This window comes from Myxocyprinus asiaticus, chromosome 10 (genome assembly GCF_019703515.2).
Source record: "Myxocyprinus asiaticus isolate MX2 ecotype Aquarium Trade chromosome 10, UBuf_Myxa_2, whole genome shotgun sequence".
Lineage (NCBI taxonomy): Eukaryota > Metazoa > Chordata > Actinopteri > Cypriniformes > Catostomidae > Myxocyprinus > Myxocyprinus asiaticus.
In genome coordinates this window covers 2,918,162-2,938,341 of record NC_059353.1, presented here as the reverse complement: position 1 = coordinate 2,938,341, position 20,180 = coordinate 2,918,162, and the positions used below count along the sequence as shown (strand labels likewise).

The following is a 20,180-nucleotide window of genomic DNA, read 5'->3' as shown; positions in this document are numbered from 1 at the left end:
GGGGACGCTCATCCCTCGAACGTGAACGCTTAAGGCAGCTAGATTACAACGTGATGACTTATTGAATCATAATATATGTGTCACTGTGCATTTCGTATCGTGAAGAAAATTGGCAATACGCAGCTTTATTAATAAGAGAGAGTTTGTTTTTTTGTGAGTTAAAGATGAATTGGAGTGAACAGAAAGTGAGAGAGAGTAGTCTTCGCCCCATTATACACTGCAACAAAATATGTTTTTGTTTTGGCTTGTTTTTCAAAAAAATATCTAAAACTAATTTAAAACAACATACATTTACTTCAGCAGCTACTGTATACTGCAGAAGAAAAAAATTGTTATCTGAGAATGTTGAATATAATATTAAAAATACAAATATTTTAAAATATCTAAAAATCCTTTAAAAAAGATGCATTCACCTGAGAAGCAGCATATAAGATATTTAGACTTGCTTTTAGAGAATTGATCTTGAATATAAGTATAAATCTTTACTGCACTCGCAGAAGTATAGCCAAGTGAAAAAATACACTTATATACAAACTACACTTATATTTAAGAGACAATCTCTTAAAGCAAGTCTAAATATCTTATATGTTGCTTCTCAAGTAAATGTATCTTGTTTTAAAGATTTTTAGACAATTTTAAATGGAAAACAAGACAAAAACACTTGATAACAATAGGATTTTTTGCAGTGAATTTCTTTACTGAATTAAACTTAATAAAAAGTATGTTTTCCCTTTAATTCAGTGAATGTCATTTAGAGGTATTTTTAAAAGATGATTTTGTCCTCTTTATTGTTAGTAAGCACGTTTATTACAACATTTTAACTCAGGGCACAAGCTGAATAATCGGTTAAGAGCTAATGATTAATTGTTGCAATAACTGCCGAATAGTCGAATAATCGTTCGAATAATCTTTAGATTAATCGATTATCAAAATAATGTTTAGTTGCAACCCTAATCCAGTAAGCAGCAGTTCTGCTGACAGAAACGCCTTATTGATGAGAGTGGTCAACAGCGAATGGCCAGACTGGTTCGAGCTGACAGGAAGGTTACGGTAATTCAGATAACCACTCTGTGCAATTGTAATAATAATTATAATAATTTTATTAATATAGCACCTTTTAGCAACTAAGCACAAGATGCTTCACAAAAAATAAAACACACAGTAATTGTATTGAGCAGAATATCATCTCAGAATGCACAACACGTCAAACCTTGTGGAGGTTGGGCTACAACAGCAGAAGACCACGTCGACCACTTTATTAGGACCATAGTGGTCATGTATATTAAGATCAAGTATATTTATATTTCATTTAAAATGGTTGTTGTATCACTAAAGTTTGTGCTCCATCATTAATCTACCAAATACTTTACATATCCTCATCATCTGTTGTTGATATTTGATCTAACATCCAGTCCTACCCTCACTTAACTTCTGCACCTGTTTCAGTAGGTGAGATTTGGCTCACTGAGCACTGCATCGTGGGAAAGTCTAGTTAACTTGTTGCCAACTTTTGAAATCCTCTTAATGTCAGTGAGATACATAGTAACTTTAACAGAGTTTAACAGGATGTACTTTCACACGGGACAGTAACAGACTTTAAAATGATACTCCAAAGAAGAATGTCTGTCTTATACTGTCCCTTGTATTAGCATATTTGCATGAGTGGTATTATGGTTTAAGTCTTGGTGACATGTTGGGTGGATTTCTGTTCATCCTCTGGAGGTGTGACTGTTTCAAAGACTCGTCTTATCATGTCAGATTTCCCATGACCACAGACACGAGGCATAGAGACTGAGGGATGTGTGTGTTACATGTGAGGATGGGCATATATTTGACACATTTGTGTGTTTGTTTGAGTCCTGCAGTATGAGAACTGATTTTTCAGAAATGTTGGGCTAATGTCCAGTAATGTCATTTTCAGTGATACACACAAATACACAATGTTGTTCTGAACATAGACACCAAGAATATAAGTATGCTAAGGTGAATCTCTCAAAAACTGTCAAGAATTCTCAAAAAATTGTATTCTCATTACTGTAATATTGTTATACATTATTAAAATTGCAATATGGTCTCATATATTCACATTACTATACCTACATTTTTCCAAAATAATTTTACAATTTTACATAATTTTCGCAGCAGTTTCATGTGAGTAAAATGGCAGATTATCACATCATAAACTCTTATTCTTCACCCTGTTCCTCACACAGTGCTTTCTTATGACATCATGGTAGTGTCTTATACTGAATTTAATTAATGCTGAAGTTGAAGGTTTTTTTTTTTGTTTTGTTTTTTTTCTTTTTTTTATTGCATTACAATACTCATTGTCTGTGCTTTGTGATTTCCCTGCTATGTGTTTTAACACGCCTGTTTCAATGGCAATCTTCAGACGTTATTGAGAGTCTGATCTCAGAACAGTTCCACACTGGCCTGAAAATACTCCCAAATGTCTCACTTCAGTTTTGCTCAGCAGTTTTTTTTGGGGAGCGTCAGGAATGCAGCCTGTGTTAGCATGTGTGTCGGTGGGTGTGGTGTTTCTCTTTGCATTTGTGTGTGTACGTAGGTATGTGGTTAGTGTTGTCTGTAAGGTTTTATCTGTGTGTGTGTGTGTGTGTGTGTGCGTGTGTTGTTTCTTTGCGTCTCTGCTCAGTAATGTGTGTGTATGTTCTGGTCTGCACATGCTTCATTTAGACATCAAAGAGCGCTGCTGATGATTTTGCCTTACAACCCCCTCCCCTCCCCTCCTCCATCTGTACAAACAAACCCCAGCAGCTCAGCCCAGCCCGAGACATGTCAGGTGATCAGTGCACGTGAATGACGGGAATCAATACGCCTCCTGCGTTTGTACGGCTAAAACCCCTTTTTAGCATCTCTTTTATGTAGTTTCTGAAGCGCGCTCTGATTTTTAAGGGATTTAGAGGTGCTTTTTAAGAGCCGGCCCGAGTCTCGTCAGATTAAAACCTCTCTCCGAGAAGCATTCACTGCTTTTTTATCTATCACATACAAACATTTACAATATGCAAGGCAAATGGTAAAACATAAAAGTCAAGCCCCTTAGTGTTTATTTGATTGCTGTTTTCTTCTTTTTTCATCCAGCTGTCCATAAGACAAATCAATAAATGCTGAATAAAGGATTATATCTGCTCAAAACCGCAGTGATTGCTGGCCCTCCCAACACACACACAGACATACACTGTTAGAAACATACATCGGTTTGTGATAGTGTTGAGAGATTTGTTTGTGATCCTGTCACTTTGTGACATCTAGTCTAATCTCTCTAATTATCAATATTTAATCATTAAAGCAGTATTCTGGGTTCAGTTGACAGCATTTGTGGCATAATGTAAATTACCACAAAAAATGTTTTTGTGGTAATCAACATTATGCCACAAATGCTGTTGATTGAGCTTAACTTGTAATGCACCTAGAATATTTCTTTAAGAAAAAGTTGTCTCTCTCTGAAGGGCAGAGCCCTTGATGAGGGTACTGTTAAGGGAGCATGGCATTACTGAATGAATGTAACAGTCTTTGACTCTTTCCTTCGTCAAAGAGTCATTTTCCTACTTTTGTCTGGAATGACCCTTTTAGTGCCATCCCCTTCTTGCAGTGCCCTTCAAGGGTGCAAAAATGCAGTTTGTAATTTGCCCATTAACTGAACTAGAATGTAATTAATGGAGCACCTTAACCCTGTGAATGTGTGTGATCATGTACTGTATTTGTCTGTTTAGGGTTGCCGTTGAAAGTATATGTTCATGTTCAGCTTCATTGAGAAAACATTGGCTACGTCTGAATATTCACACTTGCCTACTAAATAGTATGCCAAAAACAGTATGCCAATGGAGGTGGGTATCCAAATCCTCAGTGTTCATAAAATAGTAGGAAAGAAATACCTCAATGACTTACTACATCTGGCGAGATTCTGAAAAGTGCATCCACTGGATACTTTTCCCTACCATAATGTAACAGGGCCTGATGAGATGTCATATTCAAAACACTGAATAAAAAAAATAAAATAAAAAAAAATGTCGTAGAGCCGCAAGTCTGGTGCTCTTTTCAAATGTAATTGAAAACTAGGTATATTTTTACCAAGAAACTTGTTCCTTGTGCTTAAATGGTGCTTGTTTCACCAGGAATGTATTCATACCACTCACCTGCATACCTAAAGAACATACTTTTTTACCAGCCAAGAAGTATGTACGAAGTACATACTCTGACAGTATGCAATTTCAGACACAGTCTTATTACATTCAATAATCTTAAGCCCAAAGTATACTTCGGTTTTGACGTGAATGCTTAGCGTCTGTGTACAGTCGAACACTAGCTTTTCAAAATATACTTTATTTTTCACTGTGCACACATACACAGGAGTTTAGACCCATAAATATGTATTTATGTTCCTTCAGACTCAAGTTATACAAATGCAGTGTGCACATTCACTATTGTTGTTTCCACATTTATCTCCTGTTGTTTAGCAGCGATTACATCGTCTAGCACAGTGTTTCCTACAGAATTCAGCTCTTGCAGCAGGGGGTAATCCTCCGCCAACCCCCCTTTTACCTCATTACTTTTTGGAACCCAGTCAACTTGGGGGGTGGGGGCAGTGTTTCCTGCGGCCCGCCACAGTTTCAAAGTGAACCAAAAATATTTTTACACTTCTCATAATAACATACAAGATCTCTAACGTTGTGTTTTGTGCCATTGCTTCGGCAAAGCATCTCTCACTCCCAGTCAGTCAGAAAACCTTGCTTATATAACATGTATATTATAGATTGTTAATAATATTTTCATTTTATGTATTATTAATATTATAGTATTAATATTACTATCATTGTTTATGAACACTGGCGGCCAAAAGTTTGGAATGATGTACAGATTTTGCTGTTTCGGAAGGAAATTGGTTCTTTAATTCACCAAAGTGGCATTCAACTGGTCACAAAATATAGTCAGGACATTACTGATGTAAAAAACAGCATCACTATTTGAAAAAAGTCATTTTTGATCAAATCTAGACAGGCCCCATTTCCAGCAGCCATCACTCCAACACCTTATCCTCGAGTAATCATGTTAAACTGATCATTTGATACTAGAAAATCACTTGCCATTATATTAAACACAGTTTAAATATATTTGGTTCGTTAAATGAAGTTTAACATTGTCTTTGTGTTTGTTTTTGAGTTGCCACAGTATGCAGTAGACTGGTATGTCTTTATTTGTAGGGTCAATAAGGTCAATATTTGTAGGATCAGCTAAACTGTAAAGTGCGTGAGAAGTGCCCGACAAGACAGTCACATCTATGGCAAGTGCTACAGGAAGTGTGGGGTGAAATGTCACCTGAGTATCTGGACAAACTGACAGCTAGAATGCCAAGGATCTGCAAAGCTGTCATTGCTGAATGTGGATGATTTTTTTGATGAGAATTCTTTGAAGAAGTTTAAGAAGTTCTGAACATTTTTAATTTTTTTTAAAATAGTAATAGTATTTGTAATAGTAATTTTTAACATTATTAATGTCCTGACTATACATTGTGATCAGTTGAATGCCACTTTGGTGAATAAAAGTACCATTTTCTTTCCATAAGAGCAAAATATGTACATTATTCCAAACGTTTGGCCTCCAGTGTATATTATATATTTATTTAAACTGCTCTAGGGAGATGAGATGTAGCCTAATAGCTGTTTAAGTGTTTCTTTTCACACTGCAGCTGAGCAGTTCTGGTTGCACACAAGCTATTTTATTATTATTATTATTTTTGCTATTTCAGCCTTTCTTGGTGCTGTATTTTATGATGGAAAGTGTTCCAGTGTTGACAGTTTTGTTGATTATAAACTAGAGCAAAAGTTTTAATGCATCGCTGGCTTATAGAGACGCGGTACAACGCCATTTGCATGTCGAATTAACAGGTTTATACAGTGCATTCAGAAAATATTCAGACCCCTTCATTTTATTCACATTTGTTATGTTGCACTTATGCTAAAATGCTTTAAAAAAAAAGTTTTTCACATCAATCTACACTTCATACCCAATAATTACAAAGCAAAAACCAGATTTTTGATGATTTTGAAAATTTATTAAAAAGAAAAAACTGAAAAATCACATTGACATAAGTATTCAGACCCTTAACACAGGACTTAGTTGAAGCACCTCTGACAGCGATTACAGCATCAATTATTTTTGGGTATGATGCGACAAGCTTTGCACACCTGGATTTGGATTTGGGGATTTTCTGCCATTCTTCTCTGAAGATCCTCTCAAGCTCTATTAGGTTGGATGGGGACCATCGGTGGACAGCCATTTTCAGGTCTCTCCAGAGATGTTTGATTGGGTTCAAGTCCGGGCTCTGGCTGGGCCACTCAAGGACATTCACAGAGTTGTACCTAAGCCACTCTTGCGTTGTCTTGGCTGTGTGCTTAGGGTCATTGTCCTATTGGAAGGTGAACCTTTGGCCCTGTCTGAGGTCCTGAGCACTCTGGACCAGTTATTCATTAAGGATATCTCTGTATTTTGCTGCGTTCAGCTTTCCTTCAACCCTGACCAGTCCCTCAGTCCCTGCTACTGAAAAATACCCCCATAGCATGATGCTACCACCACCATACTTCACCTTTGGGATGGTATTGCGCAGGTGATGAGCCGTGCCTGGTTTCCTCCAGAAATGACGCTTAGAATTGAGGCCAAACAGTTCAATCTTTGTTTCATTAGACCAAAAATCTTGTTTCTCACAGTCTGAGAGTCCTTTAGGTGATTTTTTATGTGTCTTGCATTGAGGAGAGACTTCCGTCTGCCCACTCTGCCATAAAGCCCAGATCGGTAGAGTGTTGCAGTGATGGTTGTCCTTCTGCATGTTTCTCCCATCTCCACACATGATCTCTGGGGCTCAACCAGAGTGACCATTGGGTTCTTGGTCACCTCTCTTACCAAGGCCCTTCTCCCCCGATTGCTCAGTTTGGCCAAGCGGCCAGCTCTAGGAAGAGTCCTGATTGTTCCAAACTTCTTCCATTTAAGAATTATGGAGGCCACTGTGCTCTTGGGAACCTTTAATGCAGCCAAAATGTTTTTGTAGTCATCCCCAGATCTGTGCCTCAACACAATCCTGTCTCTGAGCTCTGCGGGCAGTTCGTTTGACCTCATGGCTTGGTTTTTGCTCTGATATGCATTTTCAGCTGTGAGACTTTTTATAGACAGGTGTATGTCTTTCCAAATCATGTCCAATCAATTGAATTTGCAACAGGTGGACTCCAATCAAAGTGTAGAAAATCTCAAAGATGATCCAGAGAAATGGGATGCACCTGAGCTAAATTTCAAGTGTCGTAGCAAAGGGTCTGAATACTTACGTCAGTGTGACATCTCAGTTTTTTATTTTTAATACATTTGCAAAGTTATCAAAAATTTGGTTTTTGCTTTGTCTTTATGGGGTATGGAGTGTGGATTGATATGAAAAAAATAATAATTTATAGCATTTTAGCATAAGGCTGCAACATAACAAAATGTGGAAAAAAAATACTGAATACTTTCTGAATGCACTGTATATCTGTAACATCTTAATTCAGTAAATATGCGCGTCCTCACTGTGCATGCTCACACTGAACTCAGCAAGCGTTTAATGAGCAGCTGAAAGCTGTATAAGGGAGAGAGAGACGTGGAAGAGATGATTTATTCACGCAGATGTGGAATTACAGTTTGATAAAAAGACAAGATTATTGATTTGATTTGTTCATCTGTATGGATTGGTTTGCCAGTTCTCAGCTACATGTATGAATAAAATAGTGTGGAAATACCCTGCATTATGAACGTGGAACATGTGGATTTGATCAAATTTGTGCACAATACCCACATCCAAGCTGAATTTCATGCCCTGATAATAATAATTATTATATAATTATTGTTATTATTACTACATTAAGAAATTACAAAATTATATTAGGCCTACAATTGTATTATAATAACTAATAATAACTATATTAATATTATTATTATACCCAAGTAATATTTCTCTCATAATTAAATAAACTTGCATGCGGCAGTGCCATGAGGTCTGGTTAAACCTTCGAGATGATCTCACCTCCTGTTCTGTCCACAAAATCCTGGTGTCATACTTTTATTTAAGATTTATACAGTATATAGGAACTTTTTAAGTGAATTTGGAGCGCTGTACATATAATACGGTCAGCTCAAGTTACCAAACTGAAACCAACGAAACGTGTCTGTTATTCTTTTAAGCGAGCACAGAACCGTCACACATGTGCTCAGAACAGAGCTCCACACGAGCATAACGTACAGACTGTTTGATTAAATCACATCACAGCCCTTTGCGGTTTAATATTCACACAAGGTCATAGCTTGATTTCGATTTTATTTCAGTTGTTCAGCCCTAAAAATGCAATAGAAAGATGTGTTGTTTTTGCGTTATTTCTGCGTGTTGTTTTTGTGCTAATTTTATCTCACCACATTCAATTCAGACTGCAAGCTCACAACTTGAGCTTCTTCTTTTGCTGTGGCACTGGAGATTTAGTAGCGGCGGAGTGCCGCTGCTGTATAGTGGTGCAGGAAACACTGCTCTAGCACTTCTTCATGACAGCAATGGTTCAACTGTGAGAGCCACTTTTGGACCAACTAATTAGTGCAAATAATTCCAGGCGCATGCACATACAGTGCATTCAGAGTACTTGTGGCTAGAAAAATCAAGCCGCACGCATTCAGTGCTCAAGTACTCTGCTGATGACAAATTTGCATCACATATTTTGTTCGCAGACACCTAGCGTTTGTGTCTGACCGAAGTATGCTTTGGGCTTTAGACTGTTTTGCTTTTTTTAGACGGTTTAAAAGCAAAAACAATGTTGTCCTTGCCAAATTCAGACAATCTGGTTTTAAAATTGTGGAAGGCTTTGTTTGGAAAATGTTAATAAAGCATAATATTGTTACATATTGTTTTGTTTTCTTCCCTAAGATGGAAATAAATACATTTTGACAAGAAAAGAAGTATATATAGTGTCAAATTTCATCACTTTCCAAATCTTTGATTAATCGCGATTAATTACAAAATATTATGCGATTAATTGCGATTTTTAATCGACTGACAGCACTAGTTTTTGTTCATACTTTCTACGGTGTCCAAAAATGTCAAGCTTCAAAAAGGACATAAAGGCAGCATTTAATTTTTGGGCTGCTTTTAAAATGTACCACGGTCGGTAAAATTTGATGATAAACACTAGAAAATGAAAATACAACTTCTTATGTACAATGTACAATGATACCGAGATTGATTAGCTGGCAATCGCATGCAGCGTCAAAGAATTACTGTCTTGAAGCCTGCACTGTGTTCTAATCGGGCTGGATATCAAGATATATATTGAATAAAGACTTACATTTCTAAGTTTCTCATCTTATCACTTCAGAAAACATGGATTAAACCACTCGAGTCATATGGATTACCTTTATGCTGCCTTTATGTCCTTTTGGAGCTTGAAAGTTTTGGACCCCATTGACTTACATTGTATTGACAAAAACACATCATACATTCTTCAAAATATCTTGGTTTGTGTTCCGCAGAAGAAAGTAATATGAGTTTGAGATGGCATGAGGTTGAGCAAATAATGAGAATTATCTGTTTTGGGTGAATTATCTATTTAAATTAAGCTTACAACTGATAATCGGTGGAACAGTTGGCTAGCTGGAGGTTGGCCTTAGAAACCCCACCCCTCCAATATACTTTAAATTATATACTTGTGAGGCAGGATTCAAATTTTTTTAGGTTTGTATGTTTTAGATATGTAAAATATTTATGTAAGCACAGGCATCTTTGATTGAATAGAAGCCTGATGAATAGAAGGTTTAATAAATTCAGAAGCTCGCAAATTTCACAAACTTTTAGCATTACAGTGTGACTTTTTTTTAGGAAAGAAGACAAATTTCAGTGCTGATTGTGACATAGTGCCATCTTGCCTGTAGAAGGTCAAAGCACTGGTTTTATATGGGGTGGTTTTCTCTGCTGCACTGGTGTGGTGCACAGGCCCTTGGTGGGATGGAGAACGTTTAGACGGCTGTTGGCATGCTGTGTGCTGCTGCCCTATTAGGGGAATAGCAGCGGCCCTGAGGGAGAGCTCTGGATCAAATGCTGCTGATTTCCCAGATAAAGGGAAAGATCAGACAGTAACCCATTTTTGTGTGTGTGGCAGAGGTCTAACCCACACAATGATCAGTAGATCACTAATGGATCAAGGTCAGACTACTTAAATGCTGTGTGGGAGAGTATCCAACAGAGAGATACTGCTCTCTCTCTCTCTCTCTCTCTCTCTCTCTCTCTCTCTCTCTCTCTCTCTCTCTCTCTCTCTCTCTCTCTCTCTCTCTCTCTCTCTCTCTCTCTCTCTGTATCTCACTATCTCTCTGTCTCTCTCTCAGTGATTTTATGTACATGCACTTGACTTGTTCAATTGCACATTCTCACATTTTAGGTCTTTGATCATTGAACATGATCATTGAAGTCGAGATTAAAGTGAGTCCGGGTTAAACAGGATATACACTCACAAAAAAAAAGGCCAGTATTGATTTTATCTATTGGGAATTGATTGGATGGTGACAACAAGTGATCTCTTTATAACCTGTGGTTGGAGCGGAGGGCGAAGAGGGCTTGGTGTTTCAGAGATGGAGCAAGTTTGATGAAAGATTATAAAGTCAAATATTTTTCTTTGGAATAACATCCACTGATGAATCATGCACAATAATAGCCCTTTCACACCACACATAATGCAAAAAAGTGAGACAAATTGCAGAAAAATTGCCCATTCACATTAAAAGCAATGCAAATACTCGCCTTTAACACATTCGCGCTTTTACAAAAGGTGGCTCTGAACGACAGTCAATTTTACTCCGATACAGCAAGTGCCACAGGATTACTTCCTTGAGTTACTGTAGCATTTAATGTCAATGGTTGGTTTAGCTCCACCAATTGCGTTGGTTTTGGTAACTGCAGTGACTCCTGACGTGATCCAAAGCTCTTTTTTTTTTTTTTTTTTTTTTTTTGGTCTGGGACTTTCATTGCTAGGATAGGGGGAAAAAACAACACACTCACCATAAACAACCTTGCTTTGTTAGCATGCGAATGCTCACTTCTGGTGTGAAAGGCTCCATTGGAATCCATTGTTTCTATTCAAAAGCGCAGCAAGAAACCATCACAAAACTTCGCATTTTATGTGAAAGGGTCTTAAGACCAGAGACATGCTGTAGAAAGTACATAGGGTCAATTGATTTCATGATGACCTAAATCTCAGTCTCACATTAGGTTCTAGGCGTGATACGATAAAATGACAAGTTATCAAAGTGAGAAATCTCTTCCATGTGAATCTGAGTTTTTGTCCTCTTCAGCCATGACAAGTGACAGGCAACAGAACATTTTGATGATCGCTTTGTTTCTATTTCTGAGTGAAATCTCATTGGTCCAAAGTTCTGCTTGTTACGACCACAAGATGGTCTAGGGGTGTAAGGGTGTAACACTAAATATAGTTTACAATTTATTTGTGTTTTCAACAGAATAGCCAATGGGAAGTGTCTGGGAAAGGTGACAGTACAGAATGTGGGAGACAATGCAGAACGATACACACACATCTCATAGACACACATAGGAACGTAACACCACTTCACATAAATGACTTTAAATTTAGTCATGAAACTCTACATGGTGCAGGCTGATAGGTCCTTTGATATGTAATGTGTAATCAGCCAGTTAATTAGCACACTCCCACTCTATGTCTATTTCAATTGCCTCAGTTGTTTGCAGGTAAGACACTTTCACTGCAGCACACTACAGGAGTTTTCTCTCTGAAACCCTCCTCCTTCCCAGCATCACTTGTCTAGATTGTATGGATTATGTGTTCTAGCAGTAAGTCTTTGTATTTGATTTGCAGCAGCATAAGCAGATCTTGTCGCCATGACCAAACCTATCTTATATAACTTGTCATATCCATTAAAATAGTTTATTCTGAACCGTATATTAATTAAATATCAAATATCTTCTGATTGGCTGTGATTGTGTAACGTGGCACAGCAGTTTTGTGTTCAGCATAGACAGACTAATTGCTTGTCTCTTGAAACTACTTGTCACATTGCTACTTGTTAGGCTTTAAGTAAACAAATTCACCTTTAAGTAAAATGATTCACCTGGAGTTTATATATTTATTATTTATAAAAAATAAAAACAATTTTTTTTAAATAAAATGCCCAATGATGTATTTCAAATGATTGATGTCAGGAACAATTCTACCATATAGTGTCCGGATGATTATTACTGGTTGCCTGTAATAACAATTTATTAGTAAATGTGTTTTTCCTGTTTAAATCTCTTTGTCATAAACTGTGATGCTCTCTGTTTGATCTCTTCTCACTGGACAAAAAGTAGTTTCTGTACTAACCAGTTTTGATAATGACTCTGTTATACAGGAAGGGTACACTTCCTTATCAAGTCACTGCGTGATGAAAAAAGTCAACTTCTGCAAAAAGAAAAATTGAATTTGAACTTCAAAGTGGTTGCTACATGTGACACTGAGTGCTCTGACCCATTTGAAGAATTTCTGGACCAGAACTGAGCATCATTGTACAGCCATAAAATACATCATCCTCTCTTTAAACGTCTCTGAAGCAGAAGAAACTCAAATCTATGCAAAGTAGAATTACAGCCAGCGAGAGAAAGACTGAACCTCTGTGCTTTGAAGTTTTCGAAGGAAAGAGATGTTCTGCAGTCTGTTTAAAGCTATCATGCCGGTCTGTTCCGAAGTGTAGTATGTCACTGAAGTCTGTTTTAGAGAAGATTTACAGAGGATCTGGAAAGCTGATGAGTGGGGGAGCTCTGACTTTTCTAAAACGAAGTCGAGATGAAACAGGCCTAGATATTAAATATACATGCCGATGTAGAAAGGTGTCCTGGATTTCTGCTCGTTTTGTCGTGTTTGTAGATATGAAAGGTTACGAGTGAACATGAGGAAGAAAGACTTTCTCTCTCTTCTCTTCCTGACATGCTATTTGATCTATGATAATTGTAAACCGACAGAATTTTGGTGGATCAGATCGTTGGATCTCATGTTTCAGTGTGAAAAGTACACCATGCATATTTTACCTACTTGTAGGAATTATTTAAAAAGCATGATTTGTTGTCAGTAATATTAATTCACTTTAAGGTCTTTATTAGAATAGTGTAGATCGCTGAACTTATATTTATATAATACTGTATGTTTGCCATTCTGTTTGTGTGTATTTTGTCATGTTTGCTAAGGCATGCATCACCATTAGGGTACAATGGGGCTAAAGGCACCCCTTAAGGAAAAGTGATTTTTTTTATGGTCACAAAGTGTGTCAAGATTAAAAAATAAATACATTTGTTTTTATTGACAGCGAGATGGCCCGGGAGATTTTTTTTAAGTAACAAAGTAAGATAATGTTTATTCAAACTGACCACTTCAGAAAAGGCTGCACCATTTCCTGTTAATTTCAATCACATTTGGCATTTCATAACATCTTAAGTATTCTACAAGTAAATGAATCTCCATTGTGATTGGATCTGTCAATGTGAATTATTCTTCATATCAAAACTATTCCCCCCACTGAAGAAAAATAATTTGTTTTACGGGGGGCTTAAGCCCCTGCAACAGGTGTGCTTTCCACCCTAAATATGGTTATGGTTAAATATTTCAAGTTAATGAAAAACTTTTGATTTAATCACCTTGAACAAAACTGAAAATGACAAATAAGTATTTTGTCTCAAAATAAATGTGATATTTTTTGGGATTCTCAATACCTACATAAATTTGCAACTTTTTTAAATATTAGATCAAATTACCTCAAAATCAACCTTTAGGCACTGTACGCAATGACCTCATGGATCAGGAAAATGTTGCTGTTCATAGTGACAAACAGTGTTTGGTAAGTTATCCTTAAAAAAGTATTTAATTACAAACTACTAGCTACATCTTCTGTGTAATTAGATTAATGTACTAATTACTCTGTCTGAATAGTAATTGTATTACTTATTACTAATTACTTTATAAAACCCTTATCAACCTCGACCAGATTTAAAATACAAGGATAGACATGAAACTGTTCTTTTAATTCTTTCAAATAAATCATATAAAATCAAATAAATTATTCATGAACTGGCCAAAGAATTTAAGGGGGTTGCATTTAATTAGAAAACATACATTTTAACATTAGATGTTAAATTTCGACTTTAAATTCACTATGGTTTTATATAGAATTGTTCTATAGTCTATACAGTAATTAATGCAATTACATGAGAAGTAACTGTATTTAAATTACTGAAAAGTTAAGAATAATCCCTTTACTTTTTTCAATAAAAAGTAATTTAATGACAGTAATTAATTTGTAATGCATTACACCCTACACTGGTGACAAACAGATGTTTAGAAATGTGCTGCGGTAGTTTTTGTTGCTATTTAGTATTTTTGAAGAAATTAAAATAAAACATTTTATCCTGGGGGGTCTTAAACCCTATTATTGCTCATACTTAGGGTTAGGGGTACCTAAAACTTTATATTAAACTTCAGTGTTTAACATGTCCTGCACCATTTGTGCTACAGACAAGATTGATACCTCATATCATGCAGCTTGCTGAGGTTCAGTTTGTTCTAAAGTGATCAGACTTGTGATTTTTACCTGGCAGACGATAAAAAAATGCGCAAAAAAAGACTTGTACTGAAGGAGAGATATATATATCTAAAAAACACCTTATCAATCACATAGCAATGGCCTGGCAACTTGGCCCTGACTTTTGAAGGAGGGACCCAAGTCAAATGGTGCTTTCAAGTCATGTCGGAATTATCGTATTTATGAGTTGAGAGTACATGAATGCCGTAATTACCAGTGAGAAACTCTGGATGTTCTTTAAGCACAATATTGATTAAAGAATCATGGCGGAATCAAATTGGTATTGGTAATAAGTTCTTACTGTGGATTTTGACTATACAGGTAAGTTTGTATTCATTGTTTATTTTTTACCATTAATGAAGAGTAGTGATAAAGCTTGCCAGAAAATAAGACTCATTTAGCTGGTTTATGAGGCGACAGGCCTGTGCAACAAAACTACATTTTCCATCATTGTACGTGGTGGCACGAGAGTGATAAAATAGATAGATAACACTTCATTTACTCACCTAACGCCTAGTGCACACTACATGACTCCAGCTTGAATCAGCGACTGGTCTGCGACGAGAAGTCCCAGATCTCGCGACAAATGGTCGTGTATTGTGTGCACTTCTGTGACACGAGGAGACGAGTCCACAACACTACGACAGTTTTCAAAACTGCTTGATATCTAGACGACTTGTCGTCAGGTGTGCACATTGTCCCAACAAATGAGAGACCAACAATGAGCCTGTCACATATTCCCTGTTTTTTGCACTGACTTTTATGTTGAAATTCTTGTTTAGTTCCCATGATCCTGTTTCCTGTTAGTTTGTAGTCCTTTTGCAGTTTCATTTTATGATTGGTTTTCCCCTGATTGTTTCCACAGGTGTTCCTCGTTCCCTTGTTTGCCCCTGTGTATTTAAACCCTTGTTTTCCCTGTTTCCTTTGTCAGTCTTCACATGTATTGTCACGTTCTGTACCTGGTTCCCTGTGTTTTGTTTTCATTTTTATTCTGAGTTACCTTGGTCATCTTTTGTTTACATTAAAGGCTGCATTTAGATCCTCCATCCTCACCTGCCTCTTTACTGAGCTGCAGCCAATGAAATATAGAGAAAGGCACAAGAGGAGAGCAATGTATTGAGAAGGAGACAAAACATTATTAGAAAACAAAATAAAACATTACCCACATCTCCCTACCTGCTGTCTATTTTTTTCAGCAGTTTTTTTTTCCTTTGCAAATATGCGCGAAAACATCCTTGTTACTTTTGTAACCTCCGTTTCCTGATGGAGGGAACGAGACGTTGTGTCGATGTAGTGACACTAGGGGTCACTCTTGGGAGCCCCAAACACCTCTGGTTTTGAAAAAAGGCCAATGGGAATTGGCGAGTGGAATTTGCATGCCACTCCCCTGAACATATGGGTATAAAAGGAGCTGGCTCTTAACCACTCATTCAGGTTTTGTGCTGAGGAGCCGAGACAAGGTCCTGGCCATTTCAGCGGGTAGTTCAGTATTGTGGCAAGCAGGACCATCAGGGAACGGAGGTTACGAAAGTAACCAGGACATTCCCTGTCTGTCACTCACTCGACGTTGTGTCGATGTATTGACACTAGGGGTCCCTATACGAAATGCCACAATAAGCTGAACTGTGTTACATGGACTGGCGGTGCAAGATGGGTAGACCGCTATGTGCCTCGTAGCCAGTGCTCCAGGCTGTCATGTAACCTCCCCCAATGCTCTTATGAGCATGGAACGGTCCTTTGGGAACAAGTCGACTTGCCCAACAAATAGGGATAGCCGTGGCCTCTTTTCCTCTTTTTCTCCCCAAAAAGAGTGGAATTTTGTTTACTGGCTGGGGGCCATAAGTGTCTATGTCGGGGGGGTGTCACTCCCAAGGGGAAGACACCGTGGAGATCACACCCCACCCGGGGGTGGGGGGGGGCGTTTCGAGTGAAAATATGTCACATGGTCTTACCGAGTCTTATCGGAAGTATGTCATGTGGAGAAGTCCCATGGTAGGTCCTACCCAGGGCAGAGGCGGCTTGTCCAGTGGCACCATGGGCCTTAGCCGTTAGAGACAACATAAACCTACAGGCCCTGGATGGGAGCTTGGGGCGCCCGTGCCAGGTGGTGGTGCTCTGCGGGCATAAGTGCACTGCGAGTGCCTTACCCACCTGGGGGATCACTGAATACCCCCTGGCCAACCCACCATCAAGGGCAGTGAGAGTGGGGGAGCTGAAAGACCGGGATCAGGTAGTAAAAGGTGCCCCCCACGATCTCATCAGCTCCTCATGCACCTCCGGGAAGAAAGGGACCAGGGCGTGTCGTGGCCGTGAGCGGCGCTCTGGGCCCAGGAACCAATCATCGAGCCGCGAGGGTTCAGGGGAGAGTAGAGGGTTATATTTCCACCTGGGAAAGCATGTCCGTCAGCTCCATGTCGGCCTGAGACTGGGCGACCATACCCGAAGAAGGAAGCCCAGCCGATGCCTCCGAGTCAGACTGGACGAGCCCACTCTCCGATGCTGCGATCGAGAGCTCATCGTCTTCCCAGGCCCCAAATAAGAGGTCGAACTCGCCCTGAGACAAGCCAGCAGTCTCATCCGTGAGCCCGATCGGGGCAAGCGAGTGTGCTGAGAAACGGGAGGTCCGTGGGAGGTTACCTGGCGGAGGTGCTCCCACTGAAGTCCCCAAATCGCCCCCAGAATGGGCTCCGCCCTCTGAGCCATTCCCTCCCGAATCCTATCCAGCGGCCACAGCCCAGAACCCTGTCCCCTCTGCCCCGAGGCTGCCTCCCAGGCTGCCTCCCAGGCCTCCAGACCCTGTCCCTACCCTGTGGTCAACCCCCAAGCCGCCGGACCCCGCTCCCTTCCTGGAGCCAGTTCTCTGGCCTCTAGCTCCACCCTGGTCTCATGCTCCACGCACTGTCTCGCCAGGCCATGCCTCACCAAGTTTATTCTGGTGAGTGTGTATATCGCGCCAAACACGTGTGTGAACAGCGCTGCAACAGCTGACTGATCAAATCACAGACACAGAACAACAATACCCTGACTCAGTTATTATTATTCTTGGAGATTTTAACAAAGCAAATCTCACACGTGAACTGCCCAAATACAAACAGAACATTACATGCCCCACCAGAGACAGGAACATACTGGATCATTGTTACACAACAATAAAGGATGCATATCGCTCTGTCCCTAGAGCAGCTTTGGGACTCTCTGATCACTGTCTGGTTCATCTTCTACCAAACTACAGGCAGAAATTAAAATCAACCAAGCCAGTAGTAAGGACTGTAAAGAGATGGACCAATGAAGCAGAGCAGGAACTACAAGCCTGCTTCAATTGCACGGATTGGAGTGTTTTTGAGGTTGCAGCCACAGACCTGGACGAGCTCACAGATACTGTTACATCATATATCAGTTTCTGTGAGGATATGTGCATTCCTAAACCGTGGTTTACAGCAGAGCTCAGGCAGCTTCATCAGGCCAAAGAGGATGCTTACAGGGGTGGGGATAAAGTCTTGTACAATCAGGCCAGGAACACACTGAACAAGGGAATCAGACTGGCTAAAAAAAGATACTCTGAGAAGCTGAAAAGCAAGTTTTCAGCTAACAACCCTGCATCAGTGTGGAGTGGCATGAAACAACTCACAAATTACAGGACTCCTAACCCCAACCCTGTGGTGGACCAACAACTGGCTGACGACCTGAATGTGTTCTTCTGCAGATTTGAAAGACCCAATCTCACACCCCACACCCACTCTGAACTTCACTTCACACAAACACCAACACCTCCTGCAACCCCCCTCCTCCCTCCTCCTGCTACTCAAATTTCACTTAAGATCTGTGAAGATGATGTGAGCCGGGTCTTTCGGAAACAAAAGACGAGGAAAGCTTCAGGCCCAGATGACATCTCACCAGCGTGTCTTCGATACTGTGCTAACCAGCTGGCCCCATCTTCACACAGATCTTCAATAGATCACTGGAGCAGTGTGAAGTCCCATGCTGCTTCAAACGCTCAATCATTATTCCTGTCCCAAAGAAACCAAAAATCACAGGACTTAATGACTACAGACCTATCACCCTGACGTCTGTGGTCATGAAATCATTTGAGAGACTGGTGTGAAGAACACCACTGGACCCTTTCTAGATCCCCTTCAATTTGCTTATCGAGCAAACAGGTCTGTGGATGATGCAGTCAACATGGGATTGCATCATATCCTGCAACATCTGGACAGACCAGGGACATATGAAAGGATCCTTTTTGTGGACTTCAGTTTGGCTTTCAATACCATCATCCCAGCTATACTCCAGAATAAATTACACAACTCTCTGTTCCCATGTCTATCTGTCAGTGGATTACCAGCTTTCTGACGGACAGGCAGAAGCTAGTGAGACAAGGGAAATTCACCACCAGCACATGTGCAATCATACTGATGCCCCCCAGGGATTTGCTCTCCCCACTACTCTTCTCCCTCTACACCAATGACTGTATCACCAAGGACCCCTCTGTCAAGCTCCTGAAGTTTGCAGATGACACCACTGTCATCAGCCTCATCCGAGATGACGATGAGTCTGCATACAGAAGGGAGGTTAAACAGCTGGCTGTTTGGTGCAGTCAAAACAACCTTGAGCTGAACACACTCAAAACGGTGGAGATGATTGTGGACTTTAGGAGGAACACCCCAACACTGACCCCCTCACCATTCTAAACTGGACTGTGGCAGAAGTGGAGACATTAAGGTTCCTGGGCAATACCATCTCACAGGACCTGAAGTGGGAAACACACATTGACTCCACTGTGAAAAAGGCCCAGCAGAGGTTGTACTTCCTTCGCCAGTTGAGGAAGTTCAACCTGCCACAGGCGCTGCTGATACAATTCTACTCAGCAGTCATTGAGTCTGTCCTCTGCACTTCAATAACTGTCTGGTTTGGTTCAGCTATGATATCAGACATCAGCTGAGAGGATTATTGGTTGCCCCCTGCCCCCCCTTCAAGAACTATACACTTCCAGAGTGAGGAAAAAGGCTGGAAAAATCACTCCTGACCCCACTCACCCTGCCCATTACCTTTTTGAACTGTTGCCTTCTGGCCGATGCTTCAGCATTTGCACTGTACAAAACAGATTTGTATTAGATTTGCACTACCTATGTGTATGTGTGTATGTATGTATGTGTGTGTCTGTGTGTGTATGTTCGTATGTGTATAATTATTTTTTATTTTTTATTATTATCTATGTCTTGCTGCTGTTTTTGTATTGTTTTTGTATTGTTGTACACTGGAAGCTCCTGTCACCAAGACAAATTCCTTGTATGTGTAAGCATACTTGGCAATAAAGCTGATTCTGATTCTGATCTCGTCTTTGTCTTGCTCCTGTTTGCTTGCCTACAACTGTACACCAATGACTTAAACATTCAGATGTCCACACACAAAAAACCTCCACAATCACTTTAAAAATGTCAAATTCACCACAAATGAAGACCCGTTAGTGAGAGAATGTAATACTAAACACTTCATCATATGGAAAAAAAAAAGACATCCAATGATTTAGCATTTAT

The 20,180-nt window shown here is 39.5% G+C and overlaps 1 protein-coding gene across 1 annotated transcript in view; it reads left to right on the top strand.

Moving 5' to 3' along the window:
- Positions 1 to 20,180, top strand: part of myo3b (myosin IIIB) — a 213,832-nt gene that overhangs the window by 154,948 nt on the left and 38,704 nt on the right. The window lies entirely within an intron of this gene.